Source organism: Spea bombifrons, chromosome 5 (assembly GCF_027358695.1).
Source record: "Spea bombifrons isolate aSpeBom1 chromosome 5, aSpeBom1.2.pri, whole genome shotgun sequence".
NCBI lineage: Eukaryota > Metazoa > Chordata > Amphibia > Anura > Pelobatidae > Spea > Spea bombifrons.
This window is the reverse complement of record NC_071091.1, coordinates 96,513,463-96,533,417: the sequence shown is the minus strand read 5'-3', so window position 1 is coordinate 96,533,417 and position 19,955 is coordinate 96,513,463. Positions and strand designations below refer to the sequence as shown.

At 42.8% G+C, this 19,955-nt stretch overlaps 1 protein-coding gene across 2 annotated transcripts in view; it reads left to right on the top strand.

The window, feature by feature from the left end:
* The first annotated feature begins 2,559 nt into the window (after positions 1 to 2,559).
* RNF19A (ring finger protein 19A, RBR E3 ubiquitin protein ligase) overlaps positions 2,560 to 19,955 on the top strand; it is a 39,741-nt gene continuing 22,345 nt past the window's right edge. Inside the window, exon 1 of one of the 2 annotated variants that reach the window (XM_053466051.1) lies at positions 2,560 to 2,649. The gene's annotated coding sequence lies outside the window, so the exon portion shown is untranslated. Of the gene's footprint in view, positions 2,768 to 19,955 lie in introns of both variants that reach the window. The other variant, XM_053466050.1, reaches the window with a different exon arrangement.

The following is a 19,955-nucleotide window of genomic DNA, read 5'->3' as shown; positions in this document are numbered from 1 at the left end:
AGAACACGTTTCCACTGCTCCAGAGCCTAGTGGCGGCTGCTTTACACCACTAGATCCGGAGCTTGGCATTGTACTTGGTGATGTGAGGCTTGTATGTAGCTGCTCGGCCATGGAAACCCATTCCATGAAGCGCCCGCTGCACAGTTTTTCTGCTGATATTAGACTGATATTGATGTCAGCGGAAGTTTAGATCTCTTCAGCTATGGAATCAGCAGAGCGTTGGTGACTTTTACGCACCATGTTCCTCAGCCCCACTCTGTGATTTCACGTGGTCTTTCGCTTCGTGGCTGAGTTGCTGCTGTTCCTAAAAACTCACACTTATTGCAGACTTATTGCAAAGTTGGCATCCTATCACAGTACCACACTTCAATTCAATAAGCTCTTCAGAACGACCTTCAGATCATTTTTTTTAGAAATGTTTGTAAATGCAGATTGCACTGGGTCTAAAAATCCACTGAATTCAATAATTAAGTGCTGTGTCCCAATACTTTTGTCCATTTAGTGTATGTAGGCCACAATACTCACGATTCAAAATTGTATTAGTCATATAATGTTATCTATTTGTCGTATGTACATTTGTCACATAGCCCCAGAATCAATTGGAATATCAGAAACCCTTTGAATTGTGTACAATGTACACTGTGAACAATGGATCTCAGCGTGGGATGAAATGGCATTTTTCTAATCAGCTCCTTACAACGCTGCTGAGCAGAGTGTATCTGACATAGGAGTAGCATTGTTGTAACACATGTAGAGCATATTAGGCAGGCTGGCATTTCACAAATATTACTTATTTTGTGAGAGTTTTGCGCACATCGTATATATAAAATATATTTTTTCATCATCACTTTAACCCATTTTTCTATATACTGGACCATACAGATTTTCACCAGAAATTGCAATGTAACATTATAATATTAAGTATTAAATTCAAAGTATTTTGAGTGATTTTCTGCTGTTTGTCTCTCATTTGCTTGACTGAATGGGTATCCTGTGAAATGTATTAAATAGGGCAAAAAACAGGAAGTTGGTTGATTCATTTATATTCAATTTCCCAATGCGTGGCAAAGCCTTTCTAGAAAAATGTATAAAACTGTAAAAATTGTATGTCACCCGAAAGTCACTCTTTCATAGAAGAAAAGTTACATAATTATTTTTCTTAAGGGTGATGGTACATCACAAAAAAAAAAAAAAGTTAAATTCTTACTGGTGGCAATGACAGCCGGGACTTCTCTCTGTGAGCACCATCACATTAAAAGATTTAAAAGCAGGAACTCGGGGCATTCCCTGGTGGTGATCTCATCACTGACATCACTGGGGGATCCCCATCATGCAGCAGGAACTTGTGGGGCCTGTGGCTGCAAACGGCAAGCAGAGGGTTACCAGGGGATTGCTGTATAAGTGAACCCTACAGGTGATGTCATTAGTAGCATCTCTGAGGTCAGACAAGAACTCAAAGGAGCTATTCTGATAGAGGACGTCTCTCATATCTATCTATTTATCTAATATTAGCTAATATTAGACAAAACCGGCATAAAAAATTGCACCGTAAAAAGTACGTGACTACTTTTTATTAATTGTTTTAGTTAATTCGAATTGGAGGATATAGGGCAACATTACATGTCAAAACTGCAAAAAAATTGAAAGCATTGGTAAAAAAACATGCCTGGATTATCTATTTTTCAAAAATAAAAAACAAAACCTTTGCAGAGATCAGTGACGAAGCAGATGCCCTAAGAGTCCAAATTCCCTAGCAAAATGCCCCATTTGTATATATATATATATATATATACACACACATATATGGTACATACATGCATGCATACATACATACATAGTAGCTTTATGGGGGTTTCAAGATTTGGGGCAATGATTGACGTTAAAGGAGCAAACTTTGAAACGTTTTGCGCAACTTGTGATATTTGCCCTATAGAAGCCAAAATAAATGAAAATTCTGGGCATACAGGGTAGTTTCTGAAAAGCCCCGTTCGGTGGGGGGAGGGGACTTCTCAGCTATCGGTTGTATGAAAGGCATAAGACGGCTGGTGTGTCCTTTTTAACGAGTGGTTCACAGGTTGGCATTAAACCGAGTCCTATAACCCCTATTTATTGCTGTGCAATACTTTCTGTGACAGCCCTCTGACAAACTCACCAACCGGGCCGCTAACCGCTAAAAACTGACCGTACGGTGAACAAAGCATTACCGCAGGTGAAATGCATTAGCATGTATATGTTTTACATTTTTCCGCTTTAACGGCTGCCGTTTTTTTTCTCGTTCTCCTTTTAACTGCCGGCGCCTGGCAACCTAACCAACACAGCAGAGACACGCGCACCCACCGCTGTTATTTTTCAACCTGCAGGAAAGCGTGTGACGTCACATGCTGCATGCTCTCTCCCGACAAACACGATGCGCGCCCCCGCGTCGTTCCGCAGCACGCTTGACTATGTGGGAGGGTGCGTCGGATTCTCGCGAGCGCGCGTGACGTCACTGCATCGTGCTGTCTCTCGTAGTGACTGTTAAAATCCTCGGGAGCGCGCGTCCCTCCCTGCTCCTGCTTCCCCCTCCCCCCTCCCCACTGGCGCTCTCACTTCCGCTTCTCTGATGGGCTCAGACGGCGGCTCCGGGGTCCGGAACAGCGGCTGCTCGAGGTGGGTGGTTCACACCGGGGCTGTATCTCCTGCTGTTCGTGCCGCTTCATACTGATTGTCTGTCTTAGCTGAGGAAACCCGCTTTCTGGAGGAGTCAAGGAACACGCCTGCTAGTTAGGTGAGGGCTGCTGGAAAAGTGAGGGCTGTGGGGTTTGTTACACGGGTGGGTGGTGGTTGCGGTCGGGGGTGGTTGCCAGGGGCTCACACGGTGGTCATTATTGGGGACGGAGGCTTTATGTTGTGGGGCGTGAAACCTTGGCTGCCCACCACAGGATGGGATCTACTGGTCTACAGGAAGTGGATAGAGGATCTGGTGCTTCTAAGAGCCCACAAAGCCTGTCCTAATAGCCCTTATAGATTTTTTTTGGGGGGGTGTTGAGTTTTTGGGGTACATGTTTGCTTAATAACTTGAGATAGGGGGCAGAAGTGAGCCAGGTGGCCTAAAAATGTATTTCTGTACTGTGGTGGTAGATTGTTTCAATGGGGTGTCTGCTCATGGGTGGCAGCTGCTGGAGAGATAGCATACTGTGGGATACTTGGATGGAAGCCAGGAGGCTATAATAAAAGTTCCCCTCCACATTATGGGGTTCATCGTAGGTTATCCGGTTGCCAGGCTAGATTGGGAAGTGTATGGGGCTGGTTGGTAATTTGTGTCTGGCTGCCAGGGCTGAAGAGCAATCTGTTTGTATGTATTTTGCGTGTTAATTATTAAGCCCGGCTGGGGCATGATGTGATCTGCTTTGTATGGATTTAAAGCGCTGCGTGTCGTGTTCGGAAAAGTTGATGCCGTCAACCCCAGTAAGGAAATCCGTTCAGTAACTGTAAACTGTAATTGTCTGCAATGTGTTGCAATTTAGAAGAAGGTCCTGTTTTATTCAGCTTTATGTTTATGACCTTTTTTGTACCGTTTTTCTGCTCATACATAAGTAAGAATTGGGACGTGTTAAAACGTGGAAACGGTACCTGATATTGCGTTGAGGAATTACCATTATTCTCATGTTGGTTGCTTTTTTTATCAGCGTATCACGTCGCTCAAGACTTGCGGGTCAGCTCTACGGTTTTCAGATTCATCACTCATACTCATTATCTGAGTATGAGTGCAATCTCAATGTGTCAGCGTTGGCATTTACATGTTTATGGTACGTTCGTCCTGCAGGTCGTTTTTATAGCGTCATATGTATTTATTATTCTGGATAGTTAGTCATCTGTGGTTAGAGCGTTCCAAATGGCTACGTCATTCCTTGCTTCCAAGACCTGGGAAGGAATAAGTTTGTGTTTGTGAGAACTCGCAGATTGTCCTTATAAAAGCCAGAAGCAGGCAGGGGAAACGTGTTTAGTGTAATCTAGAATTTTATACAAAAAGTTACTGAAGGTTGGCAGATTCTTACGGCTCAGAGCAGCGTTTTACTGTCTGTCCACTTCTTCATAGCCTGTGTTATAAGAAGACTTTTGTTGACGGTGTAGACATTTTCTGTTAAATATGTTGTGTTGAAGTTCAGGAAATAGTAACCTCTATCAGAAAGGTACTGAAAGCAATGCATGCAGTGTGTAGGCTTCGTAATACTCTATTTGTATCTGCATCGCTGCGTTGTGTTAAAATACCCCATACCAGATCTACTTATATCTAAAAGGGTCTAAATTCAACCTTAATAATGACTGGGCTTTAAATGAACGGTCTGGTGTCCCCATCAGCCCCACCAGCAGAGAATGCATATGAAAGTACATCCCTCTATGCATTTTACGGGGGGGTTACTCAGCTGTCATATGCATTCATGTGTGTGCGGTGACTGCAGTGTCACTTTAAATCAGCCGCTCGGCACATTCTGTGATCATAACCATCGTATCGGATGAGAGAATAGCATTTATCTGTAAAGGTGTCCAAGAGTGGGCGCGTTTTGTGATAATTAAGTATTCTTCATCAGATTTGCCTTGTTTACCAAATATGCACAACGATGTAAGTCTGAACATAAGGCCCCTAAAGCCATGTAAAACCCATTTTAATTCATGGTACTATCCCATCCATATGTTTAAATGGTGCTAGTTCTGTTTATACCATTTTGTCACAAGCTTAGTTTTTATACATTGATACTCCTGATATGTTTGGCTACTGGAGGCCCCAGAGTAGTTGGATCATGCAAGAGTATGACTTTTTGGACCCTGTAATATTCATATAATTGTCCGCAGTGTGCTTCCTTACGTTTGTCTATCCAACTCTTGTTAACTTGTTTCTAAAGGCCGGTGTTTTAAGACCTACGTCGCAGTCTATCGATAGCAGCTAATAGCCTTGTAACTATTACAGAACCACAACTCCCATTCTCTTCCAGATCAGTGGCTGGCTAGTCTTGTACAGTATTCTCATCATATGCAGTTCTAGTGTATTTTGTCCCATGTAACCGGTTTAGTTTATAGTTCCATGTAACTGGTTATATGAAACAAACATTTCGTGCGGTTTTATTGTGCAAACGGGGGAGGTGGATTACATTTTCACTGAGATTAGGTGATCGTATATCCTGCCCCATGACTTGCTTTTGCTTTCGTTTCCCCCAGTGCTCTTTGCCGTAAGTACACCCGTTCCAATAAATATAGGCTTGCCCTTGGTAGTATTTTATTTTCATGGTTGTGCACTGACCTTGTCATTTTGATGGTGCGATCTGTCAGATGGGGTGGAAGATCTGCGATGCTATAACGACATAATGCAGCATTTAATTTGCATTCTGAAACAGAGTATCTATCCTGCGGTGTATCGGCGTGTGGCTGTTTGCATTAAGAGTTAATAAGTGCTTGCAAAGTATAGCTCTTGCTTTTGAGAGTCTGAATCGCTGTATGTTCTGGAGTTTTGCAGCCCCTTATCCGTGTTAGAGGGGTCCACAAGCAAGTCATTGATGTTCTTGTCGAAGTCCCGAGAAATTAATGTGCGTCTCGGCTGCCAAATTGGTGCTGAGGTCGTAGAATGTATAATGTATGTGTAGATGAAGAAAGGGAATCGTCTATGAATGCTTGCACAGGTGCCCGAGAATATTTTCAAGGCGTGATTTGTTGCTGTGGGATTTTGGATACATCCGATAATCCAGCGATTAGCCGTTCTTTGACCGTAAATGGGTGGCTGCCCTTTCCAGGCCTCGGGGTTCTGTACCGGTTCCAGTTTCACGATCTTATGAGTACTGGCCTTTATACCGGAGCCGTGCAAAATGATTAAGGCTCTTGCCGAGAAATTAAAGGTTTCGATCAAATGTTAGAACAACCCTGGCTATTGATGCAGGAGCCTATAATTGTCCATCTCCCAAAATCCTTGATCACTATAATCTGTCCACGGCTACCTATTGCATTTGTATGTTTTTTAAAGGACCTGAATGCTTTTCATCCGCGATATAAATCCATGTTACGTTGTCTGCCCGACCTTGCCCGCTTCGCCCATTTCTGGTGTTCTGCACATGCCCGCTCCTTTAAAACTAGAACGTATATATTTGAGGTTGAATGTCATACGCATACACTATATAATGAAAATACCACTTAGAAGCCACACGTGAGCGCAAGGTTTGCATAAACCAGCCATTTGTTGCTACGTGGGACTGAACCTTTTGAAGACCGGCAGGGGCAGAGAGCACAAAATCAACGTTTCAGCCTTAGTAACATCCCTGGTATTTGGTTGCTTTTGTTCCTTTCGTATGTGGGAGACTTGAGTGCGCGCATGTTCTTTTTTGGGTTAAATGAATAACTCAGAACATCTAAAAGGCGAACATAACAAATGAGTAAGTCTCCTAGTAGTTCCAGCGATTTATGTTTATTTCTTATGCTGTGCAGAGTGGAAAGCAGTTAGTACATCTCTTTAGTCTGCAGTGAAACTCTACTGGTTTGTTGGGTGTAAATGTTCCGGATGATCCATATCTAGCCTACTTCAACGCATTCCTCTCCAGGTTTACTTAACTATTCCGACAGTCAGGAAACAAATCACACAAACTGTTTCTTTGAGTAGCATGGTTTTTGGTGGAATTGGTTGTCACGGCTCTCTTTTTGTTTGCCGTCTGAGCAGGACTGGGCAACAGAGCCTCATCATCTGTGTTGTAACAACTCCCAGCATGCTGTGCAACAATTTCCCTTTCTTTTTACAAAGCATAGACCTAACATGTCTGTGCCATTACGCCTCTCCCTGTATGTGTTATCCTTGCCAGGTATCGAAGGCCCGTCTTGGTATTACGGTAATTTTACACTCCAACAGTAATTTCTATATATTGGCAAATGAAGTGCATCACCTGACTCATTCCTTATTATTGTTAAGATTAGTGACTCTTCCAGCAATTCTTCCTAATTCTTTTCTGGGGATGCTTGGATTTCCCTAAAGGGACGTTTTTCAAAGTTTCTTTCTTAATTTGCGAATGCAGTATATCCCACGTCAGTATTATCTGTTTTGAACAAACTGTACCAGTCTGGTGGATATGTGTATAAATACACGGCTTGTGTATATATGCTGAAAGTTTTTTTTTTTTGTTCCGTATTTTCTGTACGAATGGCTAAGCCGCTGCAAATTCTCCTAACCCTGCTACACTCAAGTCTTTGTTGTGGGGGGGAATGTGTGGAACTTTCCGTTTCCTCGGCCCTGCCAAAACTGAAGCTTTTCACTTGGTTATTTTTGAGAAACGATGACAATCGCAGCAGAATGCCCAACTACTAGAGTATTTATGGCAACTGGTGGTTAACCATATAATGTATGGTCTCATCCACATTTTGCTAATTCCCGCACTGGAAAGTAACACAGATCAGTCGTGTGGAAAAGGGAATTCATGGCTAGAGCAACTTGCCGCACACGTAACACGCAAGTGGTTTTTTTTATGGTATAAATGACCCCCTGTCCCGAAACTTAGCCCCATGGTATGTGCTTTAGTAAGATGGTCGCTCACTTCTGTCTGTACAGACAGTCCTTTGAATCAGTCCGTCCTCTTCCGCTCTTTCCAGGCCAGCACTGCTTTACTGTAAATGGAGTCCAACCTGGTGTCTTGTGTGTAGTTTCATGAAAAACTTTACAGGTTGCGATGATGATCCGGATGCAGAAAAAATAGAAACTGTCGGTATTGTTTTAATCCAGCGGAGACTCGCACACTAGGATCCACCTGAGTGTTCTGTGCTGTGTAATACTGCATCGGGCGTTCTCTCTCTTCCGCATTCACTGTTCTGGGGCGTAATATTCATCTTGACAGCGATCGCGTGACGCGGCTACGGGATTTCACAGGCAACGTTAATGTGTGAATTAACATTTTATGAGGGGTAAACCCACACATCACGTCCATTTATGCAAAAACCATAAAAGCTGCACGCGATTGGGAATTGGATATCACAAGTCCTTTGTGAGTGACTAGCCTTGAACGTATATATATATATACGTATACATACATATATTGGTGAGCTTAGGTGTATATGTATAAAAAGGTAGAAATTAAGTCCCGCAACCCTGTGTGCCGTGTTTAAAGACCGAGGATAAAGGGGACAAAATCTGACCAAAGCGAGGAGTGTTTAGTAATCGTTACCTTCATGCCAGTGGAGATTATAATTTGTGTGTAACGCGGTCCGGTGTCCCCTCGTCTGCAGGGTTAACGCTCCACGCTTGCTTTCCACCCAGCCTCTGTGACTCATGGCTGGATTATAACGCTGCTGTCATCCTTAAGTCAGCTGCTTTCCACAGTAACCAGCGCTTCCCGTTCATACGCTCCGTCCTGTCTATTTTATTCCTAAGGCGCGGTTATTAAAGACTCCGGGCATATTTAGCATAGCAAACGTAGTGAATTTATCTAGATCCAAATGAAAGATACATTTATACAATTTGTATTAATTTTCTCAGCTGTTACAAGATAACAAAAGCATATTTAGAGATCAGTATGAATTAGAACAAAGATTTGGAAGCCGCCGGTATGAATATAGGACCCACCCAGAAGCTGGTTGGCCTCCATGATTTGGCCATTTCTTCTCAATTGTTCCAAACAGTGCTGGAGTGTACAGAAATAAACATCTAAGATGTTAAGTTTTTACTTTCTTTACTATACATTTGTTTTTTCATCTGCGGTGCATAAAACAGTAAAATTTGTATTCCTAAATAATGAAATGTATGCCCTTTATTGTCAGGACCTTCAGTGAGCCGCAGTGCTTACATATGGCTTCTTTTGCTCCTTCAGTTGCTGGAAAGAATGTAATATTCCGCGATATGGTGAAAATAACGTGGATTTCTGTTTCCATGGTGTTTGGGCACACATGGTAGCGGAAAATGTGCGTGTGACCTTTACAGATGTGAGTGTTCATGAATAAAGCTCCTTTAAGCAAGATACTTCACATAAATCGACCACAGAAGGTTTAGGCGCTGAGTTTGGATAGTCTTTATACTAGGTGTGCTGTAGTTCATTACGGGCGTTTGCGGTAGAGATATGCTTTGTTTTATCCCTGAAGCAAATCTAGAGCTTCTATGTGTAGACGTACTTGTCTTCGCTGAGATAGCCTCTTAATTGCATATTGGAACTCAACATGTGGCAGGATTAAATCTACTGGCAAAGAAAGTACCGTAATAAGCGTCATCGGCCTTAACTGATCTAAAACATCAGTCAGACTAGCACCTTCCTTGCATTCTTTTTAACCCCAGTTGCTCTGATTTCATGGCTAAGGCTACCTGGCAAAATGATGATTGCCTCTAGCAGTTAAGGCCACAAAGGGCAACCACTGGGGGAAATTAAAGTTGTCCGTAAATTTGCCTATTGGCATCTGGATTGACAGAACACACAGACACCAACCCATGTCTAGATGCCCACCGCCTAACCCTGGGCATCATGCAGCCTTTTCCAGCTCTGTATGTATATAACGGAGCGGTGAATGAGCTCTCCCTGCTTCAGCCCTTGCAGTATAGCATGGAGCTGTGGGGTGTTTTGGTCTTACCATCTGCCTTAAAGTCTCATTCGCTGATAACAATAATGTGAGCTGGATGGTACACGTTCAGTAGAATGTTGATCCAATGAAGTCATATCTTAGCTGTTATATTACTTTAGATGGGAAAAGTAGTTACGGGGAAAAGGCTCAAATTTGTGGTTAATGCGGTTGTACAGATTTGCAGACAGAAATGCTCGGTCCGCATGTAGAAATGCTTTCTGTTATGGGAAAGTTCCTGAGTGCTGCCAAGAAGAGTCAGTAACTCCAGCGGATTTTTTGTTTTGTTAGACATTAGACTTTTAAGTGGGCTGTTTTTTTTTTATGTTTATAAGGTTGATATTTCTTATATTGTGCTTGTGTAATAGTAGAGAGACGGTTAACCTAAAGGACCCCAGCTATGGTGACCTCTCTCTGCTCAGATGTATGAATATCTGAGCCAATCATCATGCAGATACACGTCCAAAGTGTTCCCATTGTTCTGGGAGCCCTTTACGGTGCTCTGTTTAGTGAATACTATACAACCCAGTTAAATGCCCGCAGCTACTATCTTTGGACATGTTTATAGATTATAGACCATTGATCACCAAAAGTAAAGTCTTCTGAACCTTCAAGTTAAATGCAGCTTCCGTGTTAAACCCAAAACAGCAGTTATTTTGGTAAAAGCTTTGGGGAAGCTTTGGGGAATTCTTCTGATGGTGACGGCTCGCTATGCAGCAAGCACGGTGATATGAATAGTGTTTTAAGACCCCCTCAAGCTTTTCATATGCTACATCTTATGCCGACTGCTTTAAAAAGTATTACAATCTTCTGAACATCACGTGGCGTCTGCACAATAGTCGGTAATCTCTTTGGCCTTGCGGCAGCACACAGTGGCCTAATAAGGCTGGTATTGTCTGGAAGTGTATCACGTTGACTCATAAAGCCCAGATGTTATTTGTAGTGTTTGTCTTGCAAAGTAGGAAGGCGTAAACCTTCACAGCTGGCCGCACGTTGGGAGAAAAGTGTTTGCTGGTCTGCTATTGTTTTCAGTGGCCACAACGGATGCCACAGACCTGACGCTCTGTTTTGTAAGATATGTTCTTCTGCTGAAGTGGATGTAGCTGAAGGGGAAACCCTGGCTTCTTAGAAATATTTTCCAGAACATCCTCTTTAAATTAAATCGTTGTACTTCCTTAGTCATTCTGAAGGTATCTTTAAACATACAGTAAGCCTCTAAACCTTTCTGTTCAGTGCGGCCGTCGCTAGACATGAAGGTCTCCAAGAAAAAAGATTTGAAGGCAGACTGCACCTAAAGTGTCTACTAAAATCTAGTTTAAAGGAGGACTCCAGCCCTATTCATGTAAAATGCGTATTGGAGCCGTATGTTACTTCATGCAAATCGCTTGAGTTGGAAATTCCTCCCTCTGGCTGCCATCCCAAACTTATGGCCAATCCTGGAGTGCAGCGCAGGGGGTTTCATCACTGGTGAGGAAAATCCATATCCGCTCACTGACTTCCATATACTTTATGACGGCTGCATGTGGCACACTTAAATCTGTGTGAATCCACCAATGATCTCTGAAGTTTAATTAATAAACTCCCTGAGGCTCTCGTCGTCATCATTTGGTCTAGAAGAGAATATTCAAGCTAGTAGAGTTAATCAGTAACTCACACAAACAACCTTAGTTGCTTTTATAAAGCTGTATATTAGAGAGCTACGTCGTTGGTTGCTTGTTCCCAGTGGTTTTGGACCTGCTTGCACAGCGACTGCACTCCCGAGTGAGCTGACTTGGCGGGTTGGTGACTTCAGCATGGATCAGGAAGGTAAATGTCATAGAAATATAAAGAGAGAAGCAATCTCCTGCTTTAGTGGGAGTCAAAGCACCTAGACAACCGAGCCGTGTTTATCTGTTGGCACGCACTTCTTTCCCAGCAATGCCCAAAGCTGGAATGAGATGAATCTCAGTATGTGGTCTGTACATGTATACATAGAAACCTATTTAAACACGGGACTCGCTCTGCGCTTTGTTCGTTTGAAGCCATTGCTGTGTACAGTATCTGTTGGATTTCCTTAGCGTTGGACGACCCGCTGGCCTCTAGTCTTTGTCGTCTATCTGTTGATTCAGGGCGATAGGAGTTGTAATCCAACAATGGCTGGAAGGTAGTAAATTGCTTCGACCCTAACGGATACCCCTGTCATATGGATGTACCGTAGGTATTGATTTTTACTGCAAATATTTTAGCTCCTTTAAGAAGTTTAATGTTCTTGCAGCTGCTGGCAGATTATGTTGCACAAAGGATGGCAGTACAGATTTTTAGTTAATTTTGTGATGCTTAACAGGACAGAATTAACATCAAAGATGGAATCTTTAGTGCTCCAAACCACACAGCCATGCAAGCCACCCTCCTCGGAGCCGGGATTAGAGTTTGGGCGCACCGCCTTTTCTTACCTCATTCTATGAATCGTCAGATTGCGTTACTATGTGTCATCAAGGTGTATGGTAGAGAATTTTATGTTAAGTACAGTTTCCCCCAATGACTGAAATGGTCCTGACTAGGGCTGCAACTAACGATTATTTTAATAATCGATTAATCGGCCGATTATTTAATCGATTAATCGGATAAAAAAACCACAATATTTAATAATTTAATGAAATGCCCTGCACCCACCCACACTCTGCCCCATCAGTTTCCCACCCGGCAATCTCTCTCTCTCTCTCTCTCTCTTCATCGTTCACGCGCGTCACATCCGTCATTACGTAACTTCAAGCAGACGGACACTACAGAGCTCTGCAGCAGAAACGGGGGAACGCTGGCGGAGGTAAGTGAAAGGAGCCGAGCGCTCCAACGACGAATCCATCACTCGATTAATCGATAACGGAAATCGTCGACAACGATTCCCGTTATCGATTCGTTGTTTCAGGTCTAGTCCTGACTTGTAGTGCTTGTGGGTTATATGAGGTCCCTCTCCATGATGTTAATCTGTGTGCGTTCCAGGATATATTTTTGACACCAGAGGTCACAGCTGTTATGGCCATCAAAAGAGGTAACCAAAGAGTGTCTGTCATCGCAGGCATCCATACAGCTTGGGGGAGAAGTGTTTGTATGCATGTATATGGTTGCATGTATGTGTGTATGTATATATATTTACACGCACACAGGTGTTAGGATGTTAATGAATGAAGGGGATGTCCTGTACTGGGAGCTGGTGATGGGCAGAAGTCCACGGCTGAGCAGCATGGCAGTAACCCGTGCCATTTCTAGGAGGCATCAGCTGGCAACGCAATGCTTCCTCTCAGGACGTGCTGTGATCTTTCATAGGGCATCGATCTCATCCTGCCAGTGAGGATAATGTCTTAACCCGGGGGGTGAACAGTGTATTGATGTCGGGTATTTCCCCCTCTCCTAACCTAAGCCCTTTTTTTTTTTTTTATTACCGTATTATTTGCAAATGCAGGATGTTTGGGACTATAACATGGAAAAGGATGTTTCCCACTTTTGGTGTAAACATTACCTAGATTTCAGACACAAGTGAAGGTTTCATTAGCCGCAGATGTCTCCTGAGACCCATCTCCCGGTGTCAGAAAGAACTAATAGTGAAAAAGGTTTATCAATAATAATAAAATAAATACTCCCCTTCCTTATATACTTTCACAGCTACAGCCCTAAACAACACTCTCCAAATGCTGATATCCAAAATGATATCCACCCAGGGGCGCTCGTGTAAATAAACCAAAAACAAAACACAACACAATAGTGCAGCAAAAAAATCAGCAATAAATGTTTTGTGCAAATAGTGGCACTCACAAGCTTTTCTCAATTTTCTTTAATCTAAATTGAGTGGCAGAAAGGGAAGAAAACAAAGCCAAATGGGATAGTATCTTCCCGTATAAAGAATAAAAACAAAATGATTGCGCTTACACACGGATGGGCACACTGGGGTGGTGTGCAAGTCCGCTTTATGGTCCGCTTTTGTAATCTCATGGATAATCCAAAGAAGAAGTTCCACTGTTTGAGATCGAAGGACCACTCTCTCCACAAAAACAATGTTTTTCATGTTGTTCCAAGAAAGTGCTGGTGCCGGAAAAAAGTGCCACTGCTTTTGAAGTGCAAGTGCTATACAGAGGTAAAGGTCAATGGGGCACTTCTCATAGAGGTGTATCCAGTCCTTAAAAAACAAAAAAAAAAAAAGGTTTTAGTGTCGCCTTTTTACACAATACAATAGCAAACCTTAAATAAAAAGATTTTAGAAAAACACTGGCATATTTTAAAAAATGATGAAATTATTGGTACAGAACTGCGGGTCCGTTTTGTAAGCGCTATATGCTCCTTTCTAGCTGCGGCAGAATCCCACCTTGGATGCTGGCTTAGACAGGGCAATCGTATTGAGGTCCCTGGGGCATAATTGTGGCAGGGGATACATTTAACATCTCTCTGCTCTCCCCAGAACCACATGGCATTTTAAGGCAGTGTAGAGATGTGCTTCCAAAGGCATTGTACCGATCCTTCTTACGATCCTTCTTAATATTTATTTTTCTTAGTCTAAGAACTGAAACTCTAATCTGCTGCTTCCTGTTGAGTTGAAGTCATGGCCCGGTTTCTCGGCCACCGCTGGGGTGTTCTGCCTTTTGTTAGAAGTCGGTACATACTGATGCAGATTGTAATGGTTACTCAGGGCTGGTCATAAGAATATACCTGCTACACCCCAGGACTGTCACAGGTTATTGTCTGGATAAATGGGAGTAAGTCCGAATGTCTATTTAATAGAAAAATAACCCTGCACTAACAGAACAGCGTGTCCTGCCATGATGTTTAATTAAAATGTTTTGATTCCTCTGAAAAGGTTTCCTCCTTGTGTTTTTCTGGCACCGCGTCTTGTCGCAGGAAGCACGCTTACTCTAGTGAGTGCTTCCTTTTTCCTGTGCAGAGGAATTGCTTTGACTCCGGGTGTTTGTTGACAAGGCTGTGGCTGTGAAGGAGTTTGAGGCTTTCTGAGATTTACTACGGGGACCTGGTTAGATGAGTATCTCGCTCTGAAGGCAAAACGGATTATATTCTAGTGGAGGTACGAACTGCAGGAACTTGAACATTCTTGGCACAGTTGTTGCTTGATTTGTTTTTGCCCTTTGCGATGATTACTCTGGAAAGCTGACCTATGGCATACAGCTGTTAAAGGGGAATTCCACTATTTTTTTTATTTTTTTTGCTTCAGATTAATAGATTGTCTAGTAGTCTGAGCTAACATAAAAGAAAACACCCCTTGACTTATACTGCATGCGATAAACTATGAAATACAAAAGTCTTAACTCTTTCAGTCCACTTAGGACTTACTGGTATGTCCATAAAACCTGAGCCACAAAGCCCTTTAGGATGTACCAGTACGTCCTTACTTTGCACGAGAGATCAGGCTGTCTATTGGCTCTCCCCTACCGGCTGATCAAGCGTAATGGTGCTCCACGCAAGGGCCGGTCCACCATCATAAAAGAAATGTCACTCGAGGACAGGAAATCCCTGCTGGCCAATCACATGTATTGCAAGCAGCAAAGCAGGCCAATACAGCTTCTCCTACTTCCAAAGAATGAAGAATAAATTAGGAGAAAAAGGACATTTTAAAAAAAAAACAACATTTTAAGTGCCCCTTAGACCTACCCCAAAAGCCAATGGTATAAAAAAAATAATGTAATATGTAAAGCCTTGGTGTGGCCCACTTAAACATAAAAAAAACGTGTATGAGGGGTTTAACTGTAAAATAAAGTGGTTCATTATTCAAAATACATACATAATTTTGTTCAGGTGGGGCCATAAAATATTTAAAGAGAATCATGATTTACATTTTATATCTTAACACGTAAGAAAATGAAGTGGCATGTAGTTATATCAAGTGTTAAAAGGTTTGACCCAAATGCCTGCTCGCCTTCTCGCTGCGAACCTGCTGCCTACCAGGAAGAAGACCGAGGCCGCCGGCAAAGTAGACGGACTGTCACTGAAGCTCTCGTTTCAGTGAATGGCGTCAGTGATCTAAATCTGCTGGCTGATCCGACTGCTAAAGAAATGTATTTATCTGAACCTTCTGCTCCCGGCAGCGTGGAAAGCCGCCGCCATAGAGAAGCAGTGTGCGTCGTTTAAGTGCACAGTACACCCTTTTAGCTGAAGAATGCACGAGGGTGTATGTGTGGAGTAGGAGTGCGTGGAGAATAAACACGGCCGTTTACTTGAGGAAGGAGACGTATCACTCCCTCCTTAGAGCAAACTTCATTGAATCTTTGCTTTACTTCCATGTTTTAAAGGCAAATGAGTTCTGTAGCACGTTTCTTGGCTTTATCGAGTGATGATTGACATGGCGCTGATCTCCTTCCCCACACTTGTGGTCTCCTGATGTATGTTTATCTTTATGGCATGTGTTTATTTTCCGCCTCCTTTTAATCTATTAAGTATCTTGTTTTCAAGACAATACATGCTATAAATAAGAACCAAAATACACTGACAGCCGCCCACGTTCTGTTTATAGCCGGGTTTTCCATGGAGACCATGAGAGTAGAGCGTTCGTACGGAGTGTGCCGTAGGCTTCAATCCGGGGATAAATGATGCAATTTCTTTGCATAAAGTGTCGTAAGGTTCCCATAGATCTTGTTTGGCTTTTGGCTGCCCCCTGTGAGTTTCCTGACACGCCAGCGTCTGACCCGAAGGCTGCAGCGTGAAAGCTTCATCCTCCGGCAGGGAGATCTCTCCAAACATGAATATAAACCTTACACAAGAATGCGTTGCCGTGGGGCGAAAATCAACGTTCATCCCGGTTATCCGGGTCTGTATAGTGCCGATCGTGCGGAATTGCACATTGCTTCCTCTCCTGTAAGCTTTGATCTTGTGAATATGCTTTTTGGATGTGTGATCTCTAGGGGTGATAGGACTGAAGCGTGCGTTCGCAGTATTATTGTGGCATTAAAGCATGAAATTGTACATTTGGCCGGCACTCGCTGCTCCCGGTACATGTTGTGCTGATACTTTGGACCCCAGGCAGTCTTTGAGCTAAAGGGTGAATATGGCAGCCCATCATGATGGAGTATCTTTAGGTCATTTAAATCAAATTAATAAAAAGTATGTTATTGAGAGAAGTAGAGTCTCTCAAAGATCTTTATCACACAGCCTATGTAGTAATCATATGTGTTATGAATGGAGACTCTTTTTATAGCAGTTAGTTGATGGGCCCTATTAAAATATTAATATAATAAAGCCAGAAGGGGCCCCAAATTACTAGGGTATTAAGCCCTTCTGCTTCCCTGTTGCCGCACACTGATCTGGCTCGGGTTCTGAAATCAGACGGGATCTAATTTTAAGACGGCGTCATCCTATCTTTATTGGCCCGCACTCGCTTTTTAATATAAACGGGTTATTAGAAGCCGCCGTGTCTCCGTGTGCTCATTTATTTTTATTAGTGTTTAATGTTGCAGGGCTGACCGGGGTGGAGTTGCGATACTCCCTGTGTTTCCGGCTCAGTGTGTACGAAGGCCTCTCCGATGGTAAAGCTGCCTGGAATAATTAACCCCCTCGTTAATGTGAGCTACCCAAGCACCGGGTTGGAATAAAGGGAGGATAATTTTAAGAAAAAAATAATCTAATTACACTCGTGCTGTAATTCCTTGGCATTCCTGTGTCTGCAGAAAGGAAGACTGCATGTGTGCCGACCCTCCGCTAATATGCTATATTATATAATATATCATGCAAAGGAAGCTGCTCTGCAGAAGAGAAAACTGATCTTGGGTAAAATGCTCTCAGCCGGACTCTGATGAGCTCTCCTGCGCCCATCACCTGCAGCACATCATTGGTGACTGCCTGTGGGTGATGGGAGTTAAGCTGTGATGTGTTGGGTGAAAATATCAACACACACACACACACACACACACACACACACACACGGCTATCTAACTAGTCAGTGACACAGGGCATTGAGTACGATGTATAGTGTATACTACGGTCTTGTATCGCAATAAGTAAAGGCCTTGTTTAAGAAGCGGTGGTTTTATTTCCCTTATGTTTTTGGGTTTAATGCTGCGGTTCCAGTGAACGCTCTTTCTGGTCTCGTCTCACACTGTTTATTCGGATGTTGTATCAGAGCTCAGTCGCAGCGCCCGTTGCTTGTGAGCGGGTCGGAAAGTACTCGGCTCACATCGATATTAGACGCTGGGTGCGAGGACGTAACCGTTCGCTGTGCACATTACCCGGTATGTGTCTGTATTTAGCCTCCCACACGAAGATGTTAAATGGCTTACGGAGAGCTTTGTTCTAATTATTTTCCAGGGAAGGTAGTCGTTGTGCTTGGCCTCGATGCCGTCTACTTATACAGGTTCTTGATGTGCTGAATCAAATACAATTACATTGTACTTGCTGTTGACAGACATAATTAAAGATTCCACCTACTATTACAAGGCCAACTTGTCTCAAAGTCCACCCTTTATACACCCGAAGTCTTGTATGTCCTTCCCTGGGTTCATGTAGCCTCAATGTGGATGACCCATGATGAATTCCTAGCCTTGGGTGACCATTATGGTTAACCCTTTGTCCTCTGCTGTAATTAACATTTTGGATATAATTGTTACCTTTAATATAATGCCTAAAATGACCAAATGCTCAGCAATAGGAGATTCATTCTTAAAGCGCATGCACAGCCTCTCGCCTCTCTATAACCGCTAACGGTCTGGGATTGCGGCCGTGGAGTTGCCGTAGAGAATGTGCTTCAGCATTTTGGGCTCTAAAGACTGTGCCGTATATAATGATATAATAAATATATTAAGATGCACGGTAGCCATAGCAACCAGTGGTATGTACTTACTGATTGCACCACTTTTTCCAGTATACGGCACAAATTCACAACCTTCAGTTTTTTATATTGCTCATTATGTCTAGTATTTATCATTACAATTCTTGTAGCTACAGGTACATGTCTACTAAAATATTGCCAATATTGCCATAACTTTTAAGAAATGTGTAGTTATTATGGACACGTTGTGTTCTAGGCTACTAGTGTTTGATTGCCCCATAAATATACGTGACCGACTCTTCCAGAATTCAGAAGCTGTATAGTTGACTGTACGTTATATGATATGAAATGAATGAAATCCAAAACCCTTACAATATAATGTACACGCAACAAAGCAAGAATTCAGCGCTCTCCTATCTGACGCATGTATATTGGGAATTTCGTCACATTATCGGGTCATATATTGCTCAGCCCGCCACTTCGTCAAAGTAGCCCCAGTTTGGCGAGTCCCATCTAACTTTTCACGGCTATATTGCTTACCAAGGATCTGAATCAGAGGGACCGCGGAGCTCTCTGCTCACCATTAATGGAGCCCCTGTGTGGTAGGTGGGATGTTCTGACCCTAAGGTTTGGTCAGCACACCCTAAAAAGCATATATATTCAGATACACACACAATAAAGCAAAAGCGCACACTCACGCGATACAATGCACTGTAAGCACTGGAACCTGTATGTTTTTGGGTATACATTGATTTTATACCTTGTGTTGACGCGTTGTGGTTAGAAGTTTTCAGGAAGGGTTAGTGAAAGTGCTGGTGCTTTTATCGTAACGAAACTGTCTTGGCTTCCAGTAAAAACCTCCTTTTTTGTTTAAAGAGGAAACAGTTTGTGAATATTAGTATTGACAAAGGTAATTTTCTTTTTTTCCCCATATGTAATGGAGACAAATAGAAATCATGGGGGTTTTATGCAGGAACATAGCAAGAAATGTTTGGTAAAAGTAACCACTGTGTATAGTGCTGGAGTCGGTCTGTGAGGGTGACTGTGAGGTCAGAGTCAGTGTGTGTATGTGTATGGTGCTGGAGTCAGTGTGTGTAAATGGACAGTGCCGGAGTCAGTATGGCTACTGTATTTTATAGTACCAGATATAGTGTTGGCGTGTGTGTGGTGTTATATATGTATAGTGTTAGCCAGTGTGTCTGCGTCTGAATAAGAGTGTAGTGTTAGTGTGTATGGTGGAGTATGGCATTAGCATGAGTGTATGTCAGCATATGGTCTGTGTTGGCGTGTGTGTATATGTGTGTAGAATGTTAGTGTGTGTGTTACTGTAAGGTGGTGGTGAATATAAGATGTTGCTTATGTGTCACTGTATAGTGTTATTTTGTGTAAAAATAATGGTTAAGTATACAAGCTTGACTCGTTATGGTGTAAAATATCCCTTGTCATGAAGAAGTTAACTGCAGTAGCGTACAAAGCGGTGCAGCACTGGAGAAACGTTTTTTGTTGTATTGCCCTATTGGCATCCTTTAACTGCCGGCCGGTGTTGGCTCCTAAATTGTTCTGGCCGACTCCTAGATCTAAACGAAATTCGTGGCCCCCGAGGTATGTTGTCGTAAGGCGACTCTCTATGGCATGGATTAAAGTGCATGTGATCGCTTGAGTTTCTCCGTCT